The sequence below is a fragment of the Vanessa tameamea genome, chromosome 13, assembly GCF_037043105.1.
Source record: "Vanessa tameamea isolate UH-Manoa-2023 chromosome 13, ilVanTame1 primary haplotype, whole genome shotgun sequence".
In the NCBI taxonomy this organism is placed as follows: Eukaryota; Metazoa; Arthropoda; class Insecta; order Lepidoptera; family Nymphalidae; genus Vanessa; species Vanessa tameamea.
The window spans coordinates 11,836,605-11,858,375 of NC_087321.1; the positions used below are offsets into that span (position 1 = coordinate 11,836,605).

The window sequence follows — 21,771 nt, forward strand, 5'->3', positions numbered from 1 at the left end:
ACATCTCTTTCTCGCATATTCCACCATTGTCTCCCTCTCACTTCAATTTTCCAGTCGACGCCTGCGCTGTGAAGCTTTTCACGAAAGATATGTGGGTCGCTCGAAGCTACGTAAGCTACTAATGATTTGAAACGAAAAGTAATGTTTGTCGATTCTATACTAAAACTTCTCAGAAGATGTTAGTGGAATAAGATTACAATGATTAGGTATTTTTTAACAATTTTATATTTGACTATTAAATTTATCGTTTGCTAATAAGAGTTATAAGTAAAGCCGGATATTTTTTGATTTAGAGTTGAAATGTATTATACTAAAGTATGTAATTCGCTATCATTGGAAAAAAACTATCTGTATCATTTGATGTGGCACCCGGGAATTATCTAATTTGTAACAATAGTTACGCAAGAGGGACTGCGCACTACGAAGCTTCGACTCGAACGAGAGTCAGCCTCTGAAACCCGACGAACATCCCGGGCAGACGACGTTTCTCCCTCAAAAAATCCGATACTCGAGACAGAACGCTTCATTATTTAACAATAATTCAAATATCGAAGTACAATTACTAATGAAAATGCGTTCTAAGGTGTATTGCCGCGTTGTCAATTTTAAAATTGGAACGTTAACTTTTTTTTCTTAACCTCAGTGAATGAACGAGCATTATTTAGCCCCGTGTGTGATTTTTACTACCCGTGCGATTGCTGAATAGCTTGACAGTTGTTTTATGATATATTTTATGACTACCAGTGGGAAGTGCTTAAAGGTGTGATTTTGATTTAAAATAATAGGAATAGCTGGTGAGTATTATAATTAAACTATCATTTCATTATCACGAGCAGTCTTGATTAAATAACTGAAATAAATATAATAAATTAATAAAAATACACAACTACTAATTTTATTTTTAATGATAGGAACACCTAGTCCAATGTTTACCTACATACCGCCTAGCAAATAGGTCGATAAACTTATTAAATTTATAGCACATGATAAAACATTAATCAGTCCAAGATGAAAAAAAAGTTTTCTCTAGCATATTATATATATAGGTATTTTTTAGTATATAATAGTAATATTTATTATTATTTATATCTGTATTAAGTATAAATATTAGTGTGTAACATTTGTATGTAAGTTTATTGGCTGCACCACCTACCCAGTTTAAGTTCAATGAATCTCTCTTCGTTTGGGTTGTCTGGAAGAGATGGCTAATTAGCCACAAGGCCGCCCATTGTACAACACATAAAATTTATACTATTTTAATTTTAAGATTTTGTATTTTGTGTTTATGGTGTACAATAAAGAATAAATAAAATAAAAAAAAATCTTTTGTTCATTTTTAAATGACCATTGTTATTATATATTTAAATATATTTTTAATTATGATTTTAATTGAATGATGAATTTGAAATAAAATGATTTATATTTTTTTTTATCATTTACATTTTACATATACACTGATTTAAAAAAATCGGAATATTTCGATTGTATATTAAATAAAAATAATTAATTTAATATTATAAGAGTTGGTTAATATATTGATAGTCATAATTATTTAGTAAGACCTTATAGTATACACCCCCAACTGCAATAGCCCCGAACATGTTATGACAATTGTACCCTCGACACAAAATAAAAAAAAATCCTCTGCCTTATCTCTTTCAAAGGAAATTTATTTTTCATTGTTTGAAACTTTTTTCGTATTTTTTTAAATCAATATGACCAACGTAAAATTTTGGAGCCGTATAGGCTTGGAGCTCATTACACCAAGCTAATTCAAAGTGTGCTGCTGGACAGATGTTACATTTCATTCGGCACGTCCATGTTCTCATGAATTAATGCACCCATTCATCGCCGCAGCTCAATGAAAATTCGTTGTACTTTAAACCTACAAGATTCGGTTTATATTCGCGGGTGTGTTCCGCTGGGATAGGATTGCTATAAATAAATACTTTTTAAGTAAAATAAAATAAAAAAAATCATTGTATTCTTCCTGCGATTTTATAATTAATGTTTTATTTGAATTCGTGATCAATACATTAATAATATTTATATTATCTGTGATAATAAATGCTCCTCTAACATATATTATCTGTATTCATTGATTTTTAACAATACCGCATTTTGGCGGTATTAAGAAAACAACTGACATAACCTTAAAAGTTAAGTGACTGGCTCTTAAACTGAGTTTTTCTTTAGATATTTCTCAAGATCTTTCGATTAGTCATTTCGCAGTCCTTAGAACGTCTTTAAAAACCACCTGTTTGATTTAGCTGACGGTTTAGGCACTCTGTGTGTACTTGTGTTAAAAGTGATCGCATTTCAAAGAGACGATTGAAGGCTGAGAGAAAACGTCGCTTTATAGGAAATGTTTTACTTCCAGTCGTTTACTTTGGTTTCTTCAAACGTTTCCAGTAAATAGCTTTGATTAGTATCGATCGTTTTTCATAAATAATTGTAGCGAGTCATTGTAAGTTATTATTTGGGTAAAATACGTAACCTTCTAGTCGGATAGATTTGACTATATATCCGAAGTTTGTTTGGTATAGATAGTTGTTTTAATAATTTATTTATTTTGTTCCCGGATCACTTTTGTTGTTGTACAATAAAACGTTGTATTGTAGTATCAAGTTGTAGGTAATCTTAGAGGAACGGGGATTGACCTTCATTAAAATCAGCAATGGTATGAGATGTGCCGATTAATTAAGAAAAAATACGTTAAATTAAATAAAACCAATCACTATTCAAATTTCGAATTATAAAAACGTGAAGCTATCTAGCCCGGAATATATATTCTACCGAGAACCGACAAGCAAATTAGTAAATAATATGGTCTTCTATTTACCACACGCCCAATGGACATTTAACTAAATGAATACATCAATTTTAAAAATAATAAAAATGAAACTGAAAGACTGGTTTACACCAGTTATACTAAATCCTCAAATTCGGTTAAAAGCGGTTAATTCGGTTAAATTTCTGTAACCGGAATATAGCTATCAGACGGACAAAAGGTGAAATGGACAACGTCATATGAGATATAATACGAAATTCTATAAAGTAAATTCGTGAATGTAATGAATGGAGCACTTCACCTCTCGTAATGAGTAATTTGAACTAGGCTGTGACCTCATTTCCTAATACGGGGATGTACCGTGAGCACCTTTCATACGGAACAAGCTTAATCCCTCGGTTTCACTGGCCCATTTATCAAGAACTGAAAATTTTCTTTAGTAAATGCGATTCGAGATCGTTTTGTGTTAAATATTTTCTTATATATTTTCATTTATTTTTATTCAAATAAGTTTAGCAGACTGACAAATGGGCTACTTGATGGTAAAGCCTATTCAAATCGAAGTAGCAAAAAAGATAAACAAACCATAGATTTACTTATTTCATGCGAGTTTATGATTAATATATCTTTATTTATAATACAACAATATTACACTTAACTACTAATATTCATTTTAGTTTTACTTCCAAAATTCCGATGACAGTTTCGTCGACGTTCAAAACGCTACTTTTTCGCAAATCCATAGTGAATATCATAGATTAATCAAGCTATCGACCAATGATATCGCGACAATTTGCTGTCAAATGTTGTTTATTTTGCTTTTCTCCTTCTACAGTTGGAATAGAGTATAAGTGGTTGCCATTGAAATTGTAAGACCACTGTAAGAAAAATAAATATACCTTACATCGTTTATGATTGTAGTTACACTGGCTCACGCTTTCCAAAACCGGAACACAACAGTACTGAGTATTATTTTTTAGTCGTATAATATATTATGAGCGTTACCTACCCAAGTGGAGTGTTAATGTAAATAAATATATTTCTGCATCGCGCTTACGTTTCATACTTTCAAGAGTTCGGTAGTTGTCTTTTATGAACATTAATAAGTTAATAATAATTGCGTTCTTAATGTCTTTGTAACCGATCTCAGGCCGGCGGTCTATGAAATCAAATCAAATCAAAATATACTTTATTCAAGTAGGCTTTTACAAGAACTTTTGAATCGTCATTTAATAAACTATTTTAAGTAAAGCTACCACCGGTTCGGAATGTAGATTCTACCGAGAAGAACCGGCAAGAAACTCAGTAGTTACTTTTCAACATCTAAAAATACAGTCATGTTAGTTAAATACAATTATATGTGTATGTTATATATCCTGCCTGTCTATATAATATTGTATCTCAAGAGAGACTCAGTGCCGCAAACACAGTCACACACTATTTCCTTTATTTCATAAACCGATGGAACGGCGAATTCGATACGATGGAAAAGAGTTGAGGCACAGAACCAATTGCCGACTTTCCAATGAACAGGAGTGTACACGCTTCTAACTTCCAGACTCCGGGTAGCTACCAAGAATTTATCAATTGAAAGCCCTTATTTTTATGAAGGTTCTTAATAGCTCATTGTATTTCAAAATGTCATTTACGGAGTTTGATTTTTGATCTGTGTAAAAATAATTACTTTTTTTTATGTCAGAATAAAAATGATGAAGCTGTGATTTCAACAACGTTTGCCTTCTTAAATACAATTTCTAGCACCAGTGTAACTACAGGCACCAGATTCCAAAGCGGTGGTGGTGGTGACGCGTCGGTGACCTGTGCAACGATTTATATTTCCTAAATTACGAATGTAAAATAACAGTGTACTTACCATCAGGTGACCCATTTACCAATTGGTACCTATTTGACATATAAAATAATCGTTGTCCACATATATAGGTAAAATATACTAATACAAACAAACGTGAAAATTTTATTATTAGAGAGTACAATCAGCTGGGATTATCGTTAAATATTTAATGCAATACGAAGATCGGTTGTTTAATCAGGTATACCAGGTGTACAGTTCAAACAATTTTGTTTTGTGATGTTTGTTTATATAGCTTTATTGTTCTTCATATTTATCAAATATTTTTTACATACATTTACATTAACATCCTGTATATTTTCACTGCTGGGCTAAGGCCTCCTCTCCCTTTGAGGAGAAGGTTTGGAGCATATTCCACCACGATGCTCCAATGTGGGTTGGTGGATTACACTAGGCAGAATTTCGTTGAAATTAGACACATGCAGATTTCCTCACGATGTTTTCCTTCACCGCCGAGCATGAGATGAATTATAAACACGATATAACCACAAGAAAATTCACTGGGTTTGAACCCAAAATATCTATAAAATATCTATAAATATATATCTAGCATTTAATTGCTCTAAAAGAGTAACAATTGAATAACTTGATAATTATTTTGGGCGGAATCTGTGTTCCGAATCAGCCATGATTTTAAAAACCTTGTAAATTGACGCGACAATCGAATAAAGCATATTTTGTTATTTGAAATAATTTTTATTCGATTAAAATAAAAGAGAGATAATTGTGCCCTTTTAATTATATATTTTCAGCGATTGAAGCCGCGGGAAATGTTAGTGCAAAACAATTATGAAATAAAAGTCCAGCTCGAATGCGAGCTAGCATCCCGCTTACACTGTTTGGACAGACACTGTTATTACAAGCGGCAACTTTAAAGCTATATTCGTTATGTTGATGGAAGTTTCACTCTGAAGTTGTTTTTAAAATATATGTGTTTTGTGTTCTCAAGACTCCTTTAATAATACTAAAACTTACTGATGTGAACTCTCTCGTTCATCAATCATCATTGGAGCAGTTTGATGGAATACACTCCGAATCGAAAGAGGAAGGAGGTCTTTACCCGGCTGTTGGACTTTCACAAGTTATTTTACTGATACGATGTTACTGTTCATGAGCGGTGGTAGTCATTTACCATCAGGCGAGGCCCCTGCTCGTTTGCCAACTGTACCATAAAAAAAAGATATGCTCCTTAGCTCTTGAATAACTTCGGCAATGTCCGCCATTTTTAAGGGAGACTAGTTAACAGTATGTGAGATATAAAATATACATGTGTGCGCTAATACAAGCGCATCTCATTCATAATAACCATAATCGAATGGTAAGGCGAATCCGATATTATATATATATATTATCCGAGTTTATCAGCAGGTTTTACGTGCTGTCCGTAGCGTTACAATCGTTAGCTGTCCATTTCAAACTCTAAGCTGTTGCTTGTTATCCTCGAAGGTAAAAACCAATAACATTTATTAATCTAACTCAGAACCTTAGGCTTCTTAAACAACACTATCTAGCACTCTCATGCTGTTTCGTAAAAAAATAATTTAATTTAATACATAAATTTTATCTAATTATATATGTAAATATGTATGTATGCACGTGTATCTATATAATTATTGTACATTAATTTGTTTTGATGTTATTATTATTTAATTATAATGTTATTTATAGCTCGGTTCTTCTCGGTATAATCTGCGTTCCTTACCGATGGTAGCTTCACTTAATATAGTTTGTAAAATGACGATTCAACAGTGCTTGTAAAAGCCTACTTGAATAAAGTATATTTTCCTCTACCTTAAGGCTGCCTGGAGATCCCAGGTTGGACGTTTGGAGACCGTGTACATCTTTTTCGAACGTAATGTAACATGTTTATTGGTGTACAATAAGCAGTATTTTGATTTTTGATTTGATTCAAACCTTAGGCTCTGTAATCTTATAAGCTTGCCCCAAGACCGAAGAGTCGATATCATATTTTCGGGACCCAAGTGTTATGTCCTTTTACACACCCTTAATAAAGTGTGTGTAATTTTTCATGATCGGCTTAGACGATAAAACATGAAAGCCTAACACACAGACGCATTCTCGGATTTAAAACATTAGTAAGGACTTTTCTCTCTATGAAAAATATATAATACTTTATGTCGGTTGGTTTGGTTCCGTAGCGTTGTCGGTCGATTCTTAAATCTACTCTCTGGATTTATATCGTTAAGGCTTTATTTTGAGAGTCGATTCGCATTTCGTATTCAATTTCCTCCTTTACTTAGGATAAATGTATTGCATATAAAAATGTTAGTTTCAATTAAATAATTTTATAATGGTTGCTTATTTATTGACAGCAAAAAAATATAAGTAAATATTATTGTTTTTTGCTTTTTGCCGTCGTCTTTAGTTTAAGTTTATACGTTTATTATATTAAGTAGTATGTCTAAATAAAATTGAATGAACTTTTCCATTGAAATTGTCCTATATTTTTAAATCTACGGTAAATCGGCGAATGAGAATCTGCTACGTGTATCTACCAACCCGCGTTGCCGATGGCAGCGTGCCATCCTGCTTCAGTGGTACATTTACAGGCAATTAATTGAATTTGAGTCTTTTACACTTTGTTTCTTGAAACTTATATGTAAATAAAATTGATATTAATATAGAACTAACATATTTTTAATAGTTGGAAATGTATTTCCTGTTGAGCTTGACGAATTCAATTAATACGCGAATGTAACTTTGTATGTTAACTCTTCACGTCTAAATCACAGAACCGATTAAGGTAAACTTTAGTATGAAGTAATTTAAGTGTCGGGGATATAGGCTTATTTTTTAATTCAACTCTGGTAACATGGGAGGTAATTATAGAGGCATGTATGCTATAGTCAAAGTTTTATAAATTTCTCGTGGTTAAAGCCACATGTTCAGCTAGTTCAAAAATGTTTTTTTCCTTTTTGATAGAGTTTTACGTACGAGTCTTTGTTTACTTATTGTTTGCAATATGTAATATTTTTTTTATTGCTTCATTATATTATCATTATTAATTAAATTGTTATTCATTATATATATTTATATGTAGTTTATTTTAAAGATTTTGTTGATATCGTAGCTTAAAAACCTTACACTTGGTTTGGTGTTGATTATATACTACTATTTTTTCAAAATAAAATGTCGTATACATACGTAAGGATATTTATTCGGAACTGCGTATAAAGTGTATAATAAATTTAGTGTCAACAAGCGTACGTTTGAAAATATATATATTATACAGGGTTATTGGTAATTCGACGTATTCCCGTTAGGAGGTGATAGGGGTGACTATTTGCGATAATTTTAACCCCCATATGCATGATGCAAAAGTGAACCATGTTTGAGTTATCACGTTTTTTAGATTTTTTCAAAATAAGTCATAATTGCAACTTCAAAAATTTATTTAAAAAAAAAATCCATTAAAATCTACTTTTTTCTTCTGATTTATAAAAACAATTAAACACTGGATATTTTTCAATATTTAAACAATTATTATCGGTCCAAATTTAAAAATGCGAGACGGAAAACGATATTATTTCAATATATATTTTTTTTTTCCCTCAAATATGCCTGAAAAACAAAAAAAATCATTATGAAACTTGTTCTGCAGATTATTTTAAAAACATAATCGTTTAATTAGCTTTCCGAAAATGTATAAAAACTAGGAATTTATTTCAAAGCAACCGAAATAAAATGATCAGAAAGGACGCTGGTGGAAATTCGTATTCGAACATGACCGAATTCGTACTAAAGGTCGCTCTTTAAAATTCCCACAAAATTGATTTAAAATAATAACCAATGTAAAAAAACTTACTTATTTAGTTAACTTACTTACTTAATACAAATTTAAAATAAAATTTAGATACATAAACAGTTCAGTAGCTAAGTTACAATTAAGATTTTTTTACATTTTGCTTGTCTGCCTCGGTTGATGATTTAAAAAATGTGTTCCGGTTTCAAGGTTGACAGAGCCAGTGTAACTAGGTACAAGGGGTAGAATTGGAGTTTTTAGATAACAATTTACTTTAATTTTGTTTATGTTTTTAATTTTTTTTTCTTATACAGGCGTAGTACTGCTGCCTAGCCGTCTAGTAACTTTTTTCCGCTCTTTAAAATTAATTATTTGTTAAATTGTGACTATTTAGTAAATGACAATCAAGAATCCTCTTTAAGTTTCTGCACATCTAAGGCTGGAGCTCTTCAAAATGAGACCATAACCGATTTTTTATGTGCAGCCGTCGTCCCATAATCACTGGGACAAAAATTAATATATAAGATTTTTATGTTAAACTAAGCTATTACATAAAGTTCGTTTCAAGCTGAAAGTATTTATGGTCCTGATTTAAGTCGACATCGCGTTAGCTTCATGTTAAGTTCAAGTTGAAGGTTAAGTAACACTTTTTACAGCGCAAGAACAAAAACACGTGGAGGTCAGGCTCTTTTGCTGCCCTTGTCATTTTATTATTTACTGTAAAATGTTTGTTTTACGTACACAATAGTTTTAACGCTGACTACATAATATGGTCACCACTGAACTTTATTGTTAAGTTTTTTCTTTATAATCTCATCTCGTGCTCGGCGGTGAAGAAAAACATCGTGACGAAACTTACTTACTTATTTCGATAAATGCCAGTTGTGATCATCCATTACCACCTAAGTACCATCCACTCGTCGTATATTCTACTGTCGAAAAGCAAACCTCAGCAACGTTGTGTTACCGTTTTAATTGTTAGTAAGCCAGTGTAACTACATGTGCACGGGACACAATTTAGCTCATAGGTTTAGTGGCGTATTGGTGGTGTAAGGAATGGTGACCAGTTACCATCAAGTGACGCATTTGCAAGTCCACTTACCTCTATTACAAAAAAAAAACCTGGATTGGAACTTACTGGGGACTAGATACAAAAGTTATATGTCGTAAATTGGATGTTAATCGATTTTTATACAATCGGTACCTAGGTCTTTACTATAACAGTTCAAATGAATATTTCTACAATTACATTAACATATATATGACGTTTTGTTTTTCTCTTGGTGACTCAGTTGATAGAAAGAATGTTAAACAAATATCCTAGGTACAAATCCAAATATGCACATCGAATCGTGCTTAATTTGTGTGAAATCAACTTGTGCTCGACTGTAAAAAAAAAACATCGAGAACGAGGCACGAATCTAATGAAATTCGGAACAGCAAGACATTTAAAAGCTGTTACAGGTATTTATTTTTAGTTTTAGGAACTGGAGCATTTTTTCTTCATACGGCTATCGTTGATATGGAAAAGACGCGAAATTTCTAAATTGATTGGATCTTTTGTTTCGAGGTTTAAACGTATTTTGAAATCATTTTACAATTTGATTTGATTGATTTGCAAATATTTTGCATTAGGAGTATAGAGTTCTCAATTATAAATCTTCTTAATTAATAATCTATCTCAATCAGATTAGATACGGTTGTCACTAGTGATATTTTACGAACTATTGACATAACATAGTAACAGCTCAGTGGAAATAGAGCTTAAATGTAGTATAATATTTCAATATTTAATGCAACTTGACATTATGATATCATTTTAAAATATAATGTTCATTAGTAGTAATAATACTCAATTTTTGTACATTCTACTTCATATCTGGGATGACCTGGCTTTTGTATAGTTTAATATCGGTCTGATTGTGATTATTAGATATTGAAAGGGAACTGCTAGAGTTTCACAGCTCTGTCTTTATTTAGAAAGGTTGTGAATTAAATTGATCATAATTGACATTGACATTGAATTATATGAAGTCAAAATGTTATTAAAATATGTATAGTACGACACAATTTAGATGTAACATCGGCAAAATTCGTAAAACCCATCACAACTGAATTAAGTGAGTTCAAAATCATCGATCATTATTTATTTCTTATGCGAAAATGATCTTTACGCAAACGTAATAATTTATAATGTCATATAACCAAATAAATTCGCCAAATTGACGATTTATTGATTTTTTTTTAATTTGTCGATGCTACCAAACTTAAATATAATAAAAAAATGTTTAGTCCATTTCGCATTTTTTTGTAATTTTAGAATTTGTTTTTATATTGGTTTAATTTGTAAACAAATGCTATTTTTTTTATGACATTTTCGTCAAAATTATGCAGTAAAATAAAAACAAATCAAATAGATATCTATTTTTTTTACTGTTGATAATATCTAAATTATAAGATTTTTTGGAAGTCCGAAGTTGCTATATTTCTCGTGCACTTCTTAAACGACTAGCGTTGTAATTTTGCGTAATTCTATCACTAGACAGTTTGAGTAAATAACAAATTTACAAACAAGTTTATATTTTAGAAGCAAATCGTTACGTTTAATTTTATATTTGTTTTTATTGTTTAATTTAATTTGATCTTCTTCATAGACTATTAGATAGAAAATACGAAACATTTGTGAATATACTTTGTAGCATAATACTATAAAGTCAAACTACTAATTTTGATTTAACCCAATTGGTAACAGGATTATAAGTTGATAAAATATTATATAGATAATTAAAAATCGTGAATGTATTTATATATAATAATAATAACTTAATTACATTAATGCAAACTTATAATCTGTATATATTTATTTATTTTTATTTTTTATATAAAAGCGAAATACCAGTCACTAAATGATAACGAAATCTCAGAAACTACAATATCTACAGACTTGAAATTTGGTAGATAGGTTCCTTACAGGGTGTAGACATAAGATCCGACATCCGCTAAAAACGGGGTTTGGAAGTTTGTATGAAAGTCCTACGTTTTAGAAGTATATAAAGACATTCTGTTGTATATTTAGTATCAGCATTGCACCCGCGCGAGGCCGAGGCGGGTTGCTAGTTATATAATAAAAGAAGAATTTAAATTTCGAACCCATGGGCGATTTATATTTAATTTTATACTATAACTTTAGAATTTATTCCGAATTGCTTACGAGTTTATTTAAATAAGGGATACTGTTGATGATATAGATTAGTTAGATGCCAACGTATCTGAATCTGGAGGTTAGAAAACGAGTACAGAGTAGGAATTTATCGTGGATGAAGAGACCAGTCTTTATTTAGTTTATTTATTGAGCCAAGATGGCGGAATGGTTCGAATATGTGAATATAGCAGGTTCAAACCCAAGGAGTTTTAATTTTTTCAATTTGTGTTAATAATTCATTTCGTGCTCTACATCGAGTGTAAAAAATGTCGTTCGGATGTAGTTTGCATGTATTGTAAGACATTGGAACCCGCATTGGAACGGCGTGGTATAAGCTCTAAGTGGTTTTCTTCTTCAATATGAGAGTACACCTTTGGCCAGCCCTGGGACGTATAATAAAAAAAAAAAAAAAATTTGTTTTAAGTCCATCGAGCCTGTTTAATTGTACTTAGTTTCTATGAAGTTATAAAAGTTATATAATAGACGACAAAATAGCAAATAACGGAGCGCCGAATATTTCCGAATCGATCCGATCATAACCGGATTATACCGGTTAGTATTCAATCAAAGGAATAGCTGCTGCACAAAAACCAGACACAATGGGATTTTATCAGATTTAACACATTTTTAAGAGCATAGCATGCTGTTATTACACTTGATGACAGATGACGTAATCCAAATAAGTTGATCTGTGAAAATGATCTGCATTTACTACATTACACTTATTGGTATGTGTTAGAGCTTTCGTGCTGTCCCTTAACGGGTATCACTATTTATAAGGTTAGACACCACCGGCATATTCGTAAAAAATATAAAAAACATTTTTAATATTGACGACCACCGTGGTCGAGTAGTGTGTACACCGGTTTTCATGGGTACGTCGATGTAGAAAAAGTTCATTAGTTTTCTATGTTGTCTTGGGTCTGGGTGTTTGTGGTACCGTCGTTACTTCTGATTTTGAATAACACAAGTGCTTTAGCTACTTACACTGGAATCAGAGTAATGTATGCGATGTTGTCCAATATTATTATATTATATATTACTTATGATAATTACAGATACAGTTATATGAATTACATTTAAGTATATATACGTATTTTTATTTGTTTATTTTATAAATAGATTTTTTTTTATAAATAAGCGGACGAGTAAATGGGCCACCTGATGGATTTTCGGAAATCCGGTATATCAAATATGTATGGAACTAACGTGTTAGCTTCTTAATAAAATAAACTATAAATAATAGCAATCCATAATATATATATATAAATGTGTATATTAAGCGTATATTCTTTCCCTTTTCGTTAAAAATCGCCTTACACGAGAAATGGCAGCTTTTCCCAACAGTAATAACGTCACTTGTTACCGGATTAATCCGGAATACGAGTGAGTTTCAAACTTTTATTGAATGGAGAGTTTTTGTGAACTTTTTATAATATGCATTATTTTTATACAATATACATACATGTATAACTTTAAACATCTGCACGTTTATAGAACTAAACGTACATTTGGAAAATAGGGGTTAAGAAATAGTACGGACGACTGAAGACGTGTAATGTAAGATGTTGTCGATTTGTTTCGAATGTTTTAATTTCATTAAATAAAAAAAATATATATGATATTGAATCCTTATATTCCTCGTAAGAAGTCGGGACAGGCAGCTAGTACGGTATACGGTAGCTTGGTGAATATACAAATCAGTTATCAGATGGTATATGGTCACCACTGCCCATAGACATCGGCGTTCTAAGAAATATTAACCAACCCTTACATAGCCAATGTGCCAACAACATTAGGAACTGAGATGTTATGTCCCTTGTGTCTGTAGTTTCACTGGCTCAGTAACCCTTCAAACCGGAACACAAGAGTTTTTCGTATTTCTCTTTTTCGGTGCAATATCTGATGAGTTGGTGATATCTTAACAGACGGGCTCGCACTATGCCCTGAAAATAACAGCCTGTAAGTATTACATTGCTGGACTAAGACTCTCCCTTTTAAGGTGAAGGGCCCTACTACCACGCAATGTATTACGGTTATAAAGTATACCCTGTAGCGCCGATAAAACTTATTTACGAAACAGCTAGTTTTTCCGAAAGTATTTAAATTATGAAGTTTCAATAGCTTGTAAAAAATATATCATAAAATGTAATGTAAAAAATCGTGGATCTTTTATAAAATTGGCTCAGACCAGGTCTCAAAAAGCGGATTATAAAATCAATCTTACTTCGTCTTCTATGAATATATTTTCACCAATGGCAAGGCTTTGTGCGGGCTCGTTTGGGCAATCTACCAGTTATCACAACTAAACTAAACAGCAATATTTTGTGTGTTCGAGTCTGATTGGTAATTGTACAGGTCAGGTACAGAAGTCTCATAGCATCTTTGGTTCCGTGGTTAGCTGCATATTGAAGGAGTATAAAGTTCTTTAAAGTTTTTCAGGATCGATGTTTGTTGACAAAGGTGACCAGTGGTTCTCCCTTCATATTATAAATTTAAAAAATTATATTAGATCGAAATACGAAAAAAGTAGAAAGCTGCATATTGAAGGAGTAAAAAGTTCTTTATAGTTTTTTTCAGGATCGATGTTTGTTGACAAAGGTGACCAGTTGCTCTGCCTTCATAAAATAAATTTTAAAAATGATATTACATTGAAATACGAAAAAAAATAGAAAATCGTATTGACATGTAGTTAAGATATTAAACAAGTAAGAATGTATTCTAAGATTTTTTTACAATATTATATTTCGAATTATTAAAGTGAAATATGAACTTTAATAATAAATTCGTTCAATTAAAAGTTTTTTTGCAATTAAACTATCTGAAACACACAATATTTATAGAAGCGTTGCATGGTACGTTTCCAGACCACTGAACTACGATGATTCGAGTATGGTTCTCGAAAACAATATTTATTGGAAAGTTTTTGATTCATACGAATAACAGCGATCACAAACGAAAATTGTGATTAAATAAATACTTTATATTGATTGCTATGAAGAGTTGAGTAAGTTGTTACTAATACGAATGCCCAAAAGATGAGTGTAATGTTTCCAGAATTTATGTAAATGTCAATATATCTGTGTCTGTGAGTTTTTTTATTCCAAAAACATTTTTAAATTTATAAATGATCGAAGATCAGTTCATCTTGCTGAATTGGGTATCATTAGAATCCATACTTATTTTTTGTTTAAATTTAAAACACTTAAAATGAAACAAAGGTAACTTGAAAAATATTTACCAAGGGAACGAAAAACGCGCCTGTAAAGATTTGTTTGCTTAAGGAAAAAAAAGCACGTAACGCTCCTAATCTCGCTGGTCGTGATAAAGTGTCGTCCCATCGGACTATAAGAGTAATTGACAATATACATGTACTTGTACACACACACACACTTGCAATATAATCTCCTGCATAACTAAGCTAACGTTAAGATTAACCACTGCGACCGATATTCCCTCAGAAGGATTTAGGTGTTCGGTAATATTCGATCACACAAAAACTCTTGAAGAATTTCAAAACTTGTTACGCAAATTAAATATTCGCAAAGCAAAGGTAATCAATTTAATTTATTGAAATAAAAAAGAAATATCATTATCTACAATTTTTTACATTGACCGAAGTGGATTATTTGTAGTTTGGTAAATGTCATATTAAAAATAATGACCTGAAATAAAAGGTACCGTATACTGATAAATAGAATTGAAGCTGCTAAAATAAATGCTTATTTATTTCTGAATTATGATTTGAAGACGAAGAGTGCAAAGACAGCATCATATTGAAACGAACACCTAGTATCGTGGTTACTTAGTAAACTCAAAGGATGTGGGAGCACAAATTAATCTGCTATCCTCAGGCCTCCTCTCTTTTTTGTGGAGACTGTTAGATTTATTATAAGGAATGTGGCACTTTTTTATCAGATACATACAGTTTTCCTTCAACACCTAGCACGAGATGACTTATAAATACAACCATAGAAGGTAAAAATCATCCATTAAGATTGACGTTAGAACGCCATTGACTGGACTATTTCACCACTTTGAAAATTCAATTAATAATTTAGTTAATTACTGACCATAGTAGTTCTAAAATTTTATTCTGTTTTTGTTTAGTTTTTTTTTTACCTCTTCAAATTATATGCTATGCACGTATTTAATGGTACTTTTAATTTTCAATTAGGGCTGGGCCAATTATCCTTAACACAGGTTATGTAAATAACCTATAAACGATACTAAATTTCACTCTTTTTAAAGTGCCAAATCAAATGTAAATAGAGTACTTAGCTAATAGTAATATTTAACAATAGTCATACTTATTTTGTAAACTCATATATATAAGCTTCTTTTTGTAATATTTACTTTTTGCGCCAATAATTATATTGTTATTTTACTTTTTCTCACTTATGAGGTTAGTAAGGTAACTAAATCCTACACACACAGGCCGTAGCCAGACGCTAGTAGGAGCTAGGTAATGGTATGACCAGCTGAGATGTATGAACTCGTAAGGAACTTGCGGATGGGGCGGCCAGTGTTGAGGATTACTGACTTTTGGAGTAAATTATTACTGTGATGAGGAATGTGTAATATATCAAGGCTGCGTTGTAGGCTTTTGGGTAAGACCCCAGTCGATGAGATGACTATGGGAACAATATGGATGGTGTCTGCACGCCACTGACGCTTCAGTTTATTATTATTATACTCGTTTGAAATAAATAAAGATTTTATCAACCAATTTGCTAGAGAGATTAGGAAATGTAATTTGTTCCGTGTCGTTCAGTTCACCTTGATGTTTCCGTTCGGTCTCGCGTGATGCGAAATAGCACAGAAATAAATGACTTCCCTAGGAAATACGGTGACCTTTTGTTTTACCACTTTTTTTAAGAGACTCGTGTGACCACGGGAGATGTTGTTATGTTGTTTTTGTATCCACTTAATGAGATGTAAGTGTATTAAATTAACATGAGACGTTTCAATTGATAACTTAATGTGTGTGTTGGTACATCTACACACATTTTGTTATTATATATATGTATTATATTATATATATATATATATGTATTTTTATCTGAAAGATTGTCAAACAGAAATGTTCTTTATTCAAAAAGGACATTTATGCCTTTATTTCTGACAGGAAGGCTGGTTGATATCTTGCACAGAGGATCGGAATTGCGATTAAATGGGGATATTTATTTGCGTAGAATTAATTTTAAAATAATTATTAACATCAGTTAATAATTATTAAATTAAATGTGTAATATGTTTGATTCAATTGTTTAAATTAAGTATTTATAGAAACATATAGATCGAGCTGGTCTCAAAGGATTCAAAAGAAAAACCATCACCGGTTCGGAACGTAGTTTCTGCCGAAAATAATCAGCAAGATAATTGAAAGGAAATTTAAATATCCCGCATGGAAATGAAGGAATACAATCTCCTTCACTCAATTTCTATATATTCCTGTATTGTAAGATAAACCTTATCTATTACTGTTTTTCATTTACCTATATATTTATCACTACCTGTTGCCCGCGGCTTTGCTCGCGTGGAAGTTGAATATATTTACAGATGAACTTAAAATATTACGTTAATATAAGACCTCTTTGTATACCACTGTTTTGGTGTGTATTTAACCCCTTAGGGAAAATATCCAGTAACACTTAAATACTTCTCTATTAATTTTAAATCAGTGACCCGAAAATAAAGTTTCATGTTTCTAACTTAAAAAATACGAAGTTCCATACAAATTTTCAATCCCCTATTTCACCCCCTTAGGGGTAGAATTTCCAAGATTCCTTCCGTAATGGGTGTCAATAAAACGATCCTACTCACCAAAATTCATGGCCATAACTATAATAGTTTACGCTCGGCGATGATGAATCGGTCAGTCAGGACATGTTATTTTATAAGTATAGACAAAAGTCCTATTCCAAATCAGTTTACGATTTTCTGGTTTTCTTTGCGAATACCAGTAAAATCTTAAAATATTTCGTCCAGAAATTATTATTATCAATTTACGTTAACATCGCTTGCTTTTAAGTAATGCGGATCGCAGGGAAACTTCGTCCCGCGAGTTGTAACTTTAATTGAAAATGGTTTCGCTTACAATCGAGGGGCAAAGAAAATACAGCGAGTTCTGAGTCTGTAATTTTTAACAATGTTATACGATGCTTGCAGACTCCTGAATATATTATACCTAAAAGGTTTAGGTTACAATAAGAGATTTATTGTGAACGCTGTGCTAAAGAATTGTACTTACTCGTCGTATCGTAGAAATAGCTCGATAATTTCATATAAATAACAGTGAGCTGGGAGCCGAGATGGCCCAGTGGTTAGAACGTGTGCATCTTAACCGATGATTTCGGGTTCAAACCCAGGCAGTCACCACTAAATTTTCATGTGCTTAATTTGTGTTTATAATTCATCTCGTGCTCGTTGGTGAAGAAAACCTGTCTGTGTCTAATTTCAATGAAACTCGGTCACATGTGTATCCACCAACCCGCTTTGGAGCGTGGTAGAAGACTCCTAAACTTGTCCTCAATGTGAGAGGAGTCCTTAGCCCAGCAGTGGGATATTTACCTGCTGCTTTTTTATTTCAAGAAGTTTAACTGAGAAGCAATTCCGATAAGTAATAAAGAATAACAAAAATCTAAATAAGTGATGTTCGTATTTAGAGAGCGTTCACCTTAATATCTTTTGACTGAAACGTTACACGAGAGGTATCCTTCAAAGAGGGACTGAGAGGTTTACAATAATGTTATAAGAAAATATGCTAATGTGACTCTTTGTGTATTATAATGTCTAACTATAATATATATTTATAAATCTGAGTATGTAAGTTGGACGGTAGGATTTTTTTGTTGAGATATTTTGCTGTTTATTTTTTTTCTAAAATAGGTAGGTCGAAGACCAAAAGGTCACCTAATGGTAAATCGTCGACCTCGGCAAGAAATATTAACCATTCCTGACAATACCAATGCACTACTGACTTGGGAACTAAGATATTATGTCCCTTGTGCCTGCCGTTACAATAGTTTTAGACAATATTAATCGAACATTCTTCACAAAAATTCTTCGTTGTCGTATAAAACCTTTAACAAATATAAAAAAAAAATCAAAAAGTCAAAATACTCTTTATTGTACACCAGTAAATATAAAGTTGAATCACATTTAAGAAAGATGCGCAAGAGGCGGCCTTATCTCTAAACAGCGATCTCTTCCAGGCAACCTTAGGGTAGAGGAAAGAAACAGATATAGAAAGAGGTAGGGGTGTACAAGGCAGATATAAACATAATATATGAATAAATTACAGTGAAATAATAATATATTTAAAATAAAATAATGTACAGTACCTAGTAGCTAACAGGCATACGTATATGTATGTATCTCGTTAGATATAAATTATATATAAAATTAAACTAAAATTCTCTCGAACAAAATACAACATTAAAGTACAAGATAGTATTAAATGAAGCAAGTGATTGTGCACGTCTTACTACAGGAAGAGAGTTCCACAGACTAATAGCCTGAACAGTAAAGGAATTTGTATAGCACGAAGTCTTTAAAAGTAAATTATCTTCAGAACGTTCGTTCGATTATAAGTAGTACATAAAATTTTTAAATTCTCCTTTAAATACAGCGAAGTTGAACGATGAAAAAGAATTGAGTAAAGTAGATGGAGAATACGAATATGTTTATGAATAATAATACTTTCTACTTGCTATACTTTTGTTAAATTTATCTCGTGTCATCGCGTGCAATTTTATTACGTGGAATACATGCTGATAGCTGTTATGATTTCGCGTTCTGTTATTTTATGGGACGTTTTTTTCGGACAACGAATAGTCGTTATAAATCAGTTTAAATGTTGAGTTATAGACGCTTGTTCCAACACCAATGTTAGTTACCGGTTCACCTCTATTAATCTATAATTATATTTTATTCATGAACATAAAATTATAAAGTATTATTTTTAAATAAATCTTTAAAATTTGGTAACAAACTTGTTGACAGACAAACCTGTGTGCGTAAACTTAGAAGACGAATGTTTATACGTAAGCTATATGTAATGTGGTGCCCTGAGAGAGGAATGAAAGCCAAGACTGCTGAGTAGATACCGACTTTATTTGCAATATATCGTACAGTTATAGGTTTATTAAATAGGTACAGAAGTAGATTACATAATGTATAATGGTTAATAAGTATATTTAGTTAATATAATCTATTCACTACATCTCAAATACATGTGGATAATATGTTTAATTTTATAGTATCTCTCTAGTTTTAATGTTTTTTACAAAATGTTCCTCCTACTCGGTTATGTAGGAACTGTAAGTTTGAATATAAAGTTATAGAGACTCGTATCATAGACGAATACTATTTTGTTTAAAAATAAAAATATACACGTTTTAAAAAGCTCCCAATGTGGTTAATTAGGAACTAACATTCGTATGTATAATTTGATATACACGTATGGTTTTATTTGCGATTACATGAAATCATAACTGACTTCCATTTTCTCAGAAGAATCTAGACTCCAAACGCAGTACATATATAGTAGCCGACTTAAGTATATATCAATATGTTATTAACGTTAACGAAGTATCTGGCGGCAACACAATTCCTTTCAAAGTAAATATGCTAGCAACCATCGAATCTCAAACGCTACGTCTTTGTAGAAAATGTAATTACAGTAACGTCAATTACATTAAATCTCACTAAACAATTAATTGCTGTTTGTTGGTGAATAACAATGGAAGATTTGGTCATACCTAACAAGGGGTGTCACAAAGCGGGAGGAATAAAATTATATAGATTGAAGTTAGGACTACATAGTGACTATATAAAATTAATTGAATACTTCGTTAGTCTAATGGCTTGCTTAAAAGCCTGCAGAGTGCAAGGTTCTGCAGCAATTCCCGGGGCAGGCTTATAAAAAGTTGTTTCGTTATTTCGTTCAGAATATGTCAGCAGACTAGAGTTGGAAAGCTGGCAGTTACTCTCGTGCTTCGAAAAGAACGTGAAGAGCTGCGACTGACCATTCTCCGGTCGAGTTATATTATTTGCCTTATCGTAGGAGTGAAGGTCTAAATGAGCCCCGAGCAAAAAATCATCATCTAAGTAATCAAGTTTACAACTGATCCTAAATATGTAAATTGCTGAATGCCTTATGTAACTACGTTAAATAACAGCCTTGAATGTAATGAAACATTACTACACTAAAGCCTACTCGCATCTTATCGGCTTGGAGCTTATTTCACGACGATGTTCCAATACGGGCTGATGAATGTCAAAGACAAAGTCACAAATCTTTATTCAATATAGAAGCGTTAGACTTTCTTATTTATAGTAAAAAAAAGTATCGTAATATTTTCATCATCTTAGAAATGAAAAAAAAAACACAAATAAAATACAAGTAAATTAGGATCGAAATACCCATCAACTGGACCATCTCGTTGTATAACTTTTTATTGCTATATAATATCACGTTGCCATATTTACCTTTATAGCATAAGAAATTCAATGAAGGCAATAGACACTTTATCGAAAAAACATTAGAGATTCATGTTGTAAAATAAAGGAAGTTCCCTTACGATGATATTTTTTTAACGTACTGGGCGTTTGAGGACGTTGACAAGGGTTTCGTACAAAATATATCCGATTTAATTTTCGTCTGTCATTGTTTATTATTATTAAATTGTTTGTTAAATATGCGAAATTATAGTAAAGGGCCCAGCTGGTAACGAGTGTTATGTTTCGCCAGAGCTTTTGCCACAATTGATGTAAATTTTAACAGTCATTGTGTTTTTATTTCTTTAGTATTTGTCTATAAAAAGTAATAAAGATGTACTCGTATCTCATCTCCTAGCAGGAACATCAGCAGTGTTATTCTGTGACGACTTGCTTCGTATCCTATTCGTGTCATTTTTGAAAACCGAATTACGGAGACACGCTGTTTTGCTACGTGTATTCTATAAATGTTATAATTATCATAGTGTTGCATTTATTTTCTGACTTTTCGCTATCGTGATTTGTAGGGAGTTTCGTGTTTATCCTAATATTTTGTTCTTACCAAATTCAATTCATTTACGAGAAACATTTGAATAATAAAGTTATAAGAAATATAAATATAATATGTATTATTTACGAAA

General features: G+C 31.8%; 1 protein-coding gene across 3 annotated transcripts in view; it reads left to right on the forward strand.

Moving 5' to 3' along the window:
• Positions 1-402: 402 nt before the first annotated feature.
• The window catches only part of LOC113399612 (uncharacterized), a 64,808-nt gene continuing 43,439 nt past the window's right edge, over positions 403-21,771 (forward strand). For 2 of the 3 annotated variants that reach the window (XM_064216791.1, XM_064216790.1), the window contains exon 1: positions 405-794. The gene's annotated coding sequence lies outside the window, so the exon portion shown is untranslated. Of the gene's footprint in view, positions 795-21,771 lie in introns of all 3 variants that reach the window. The other variant, XM_064216789.1, reaches the window with a different exon arrangement.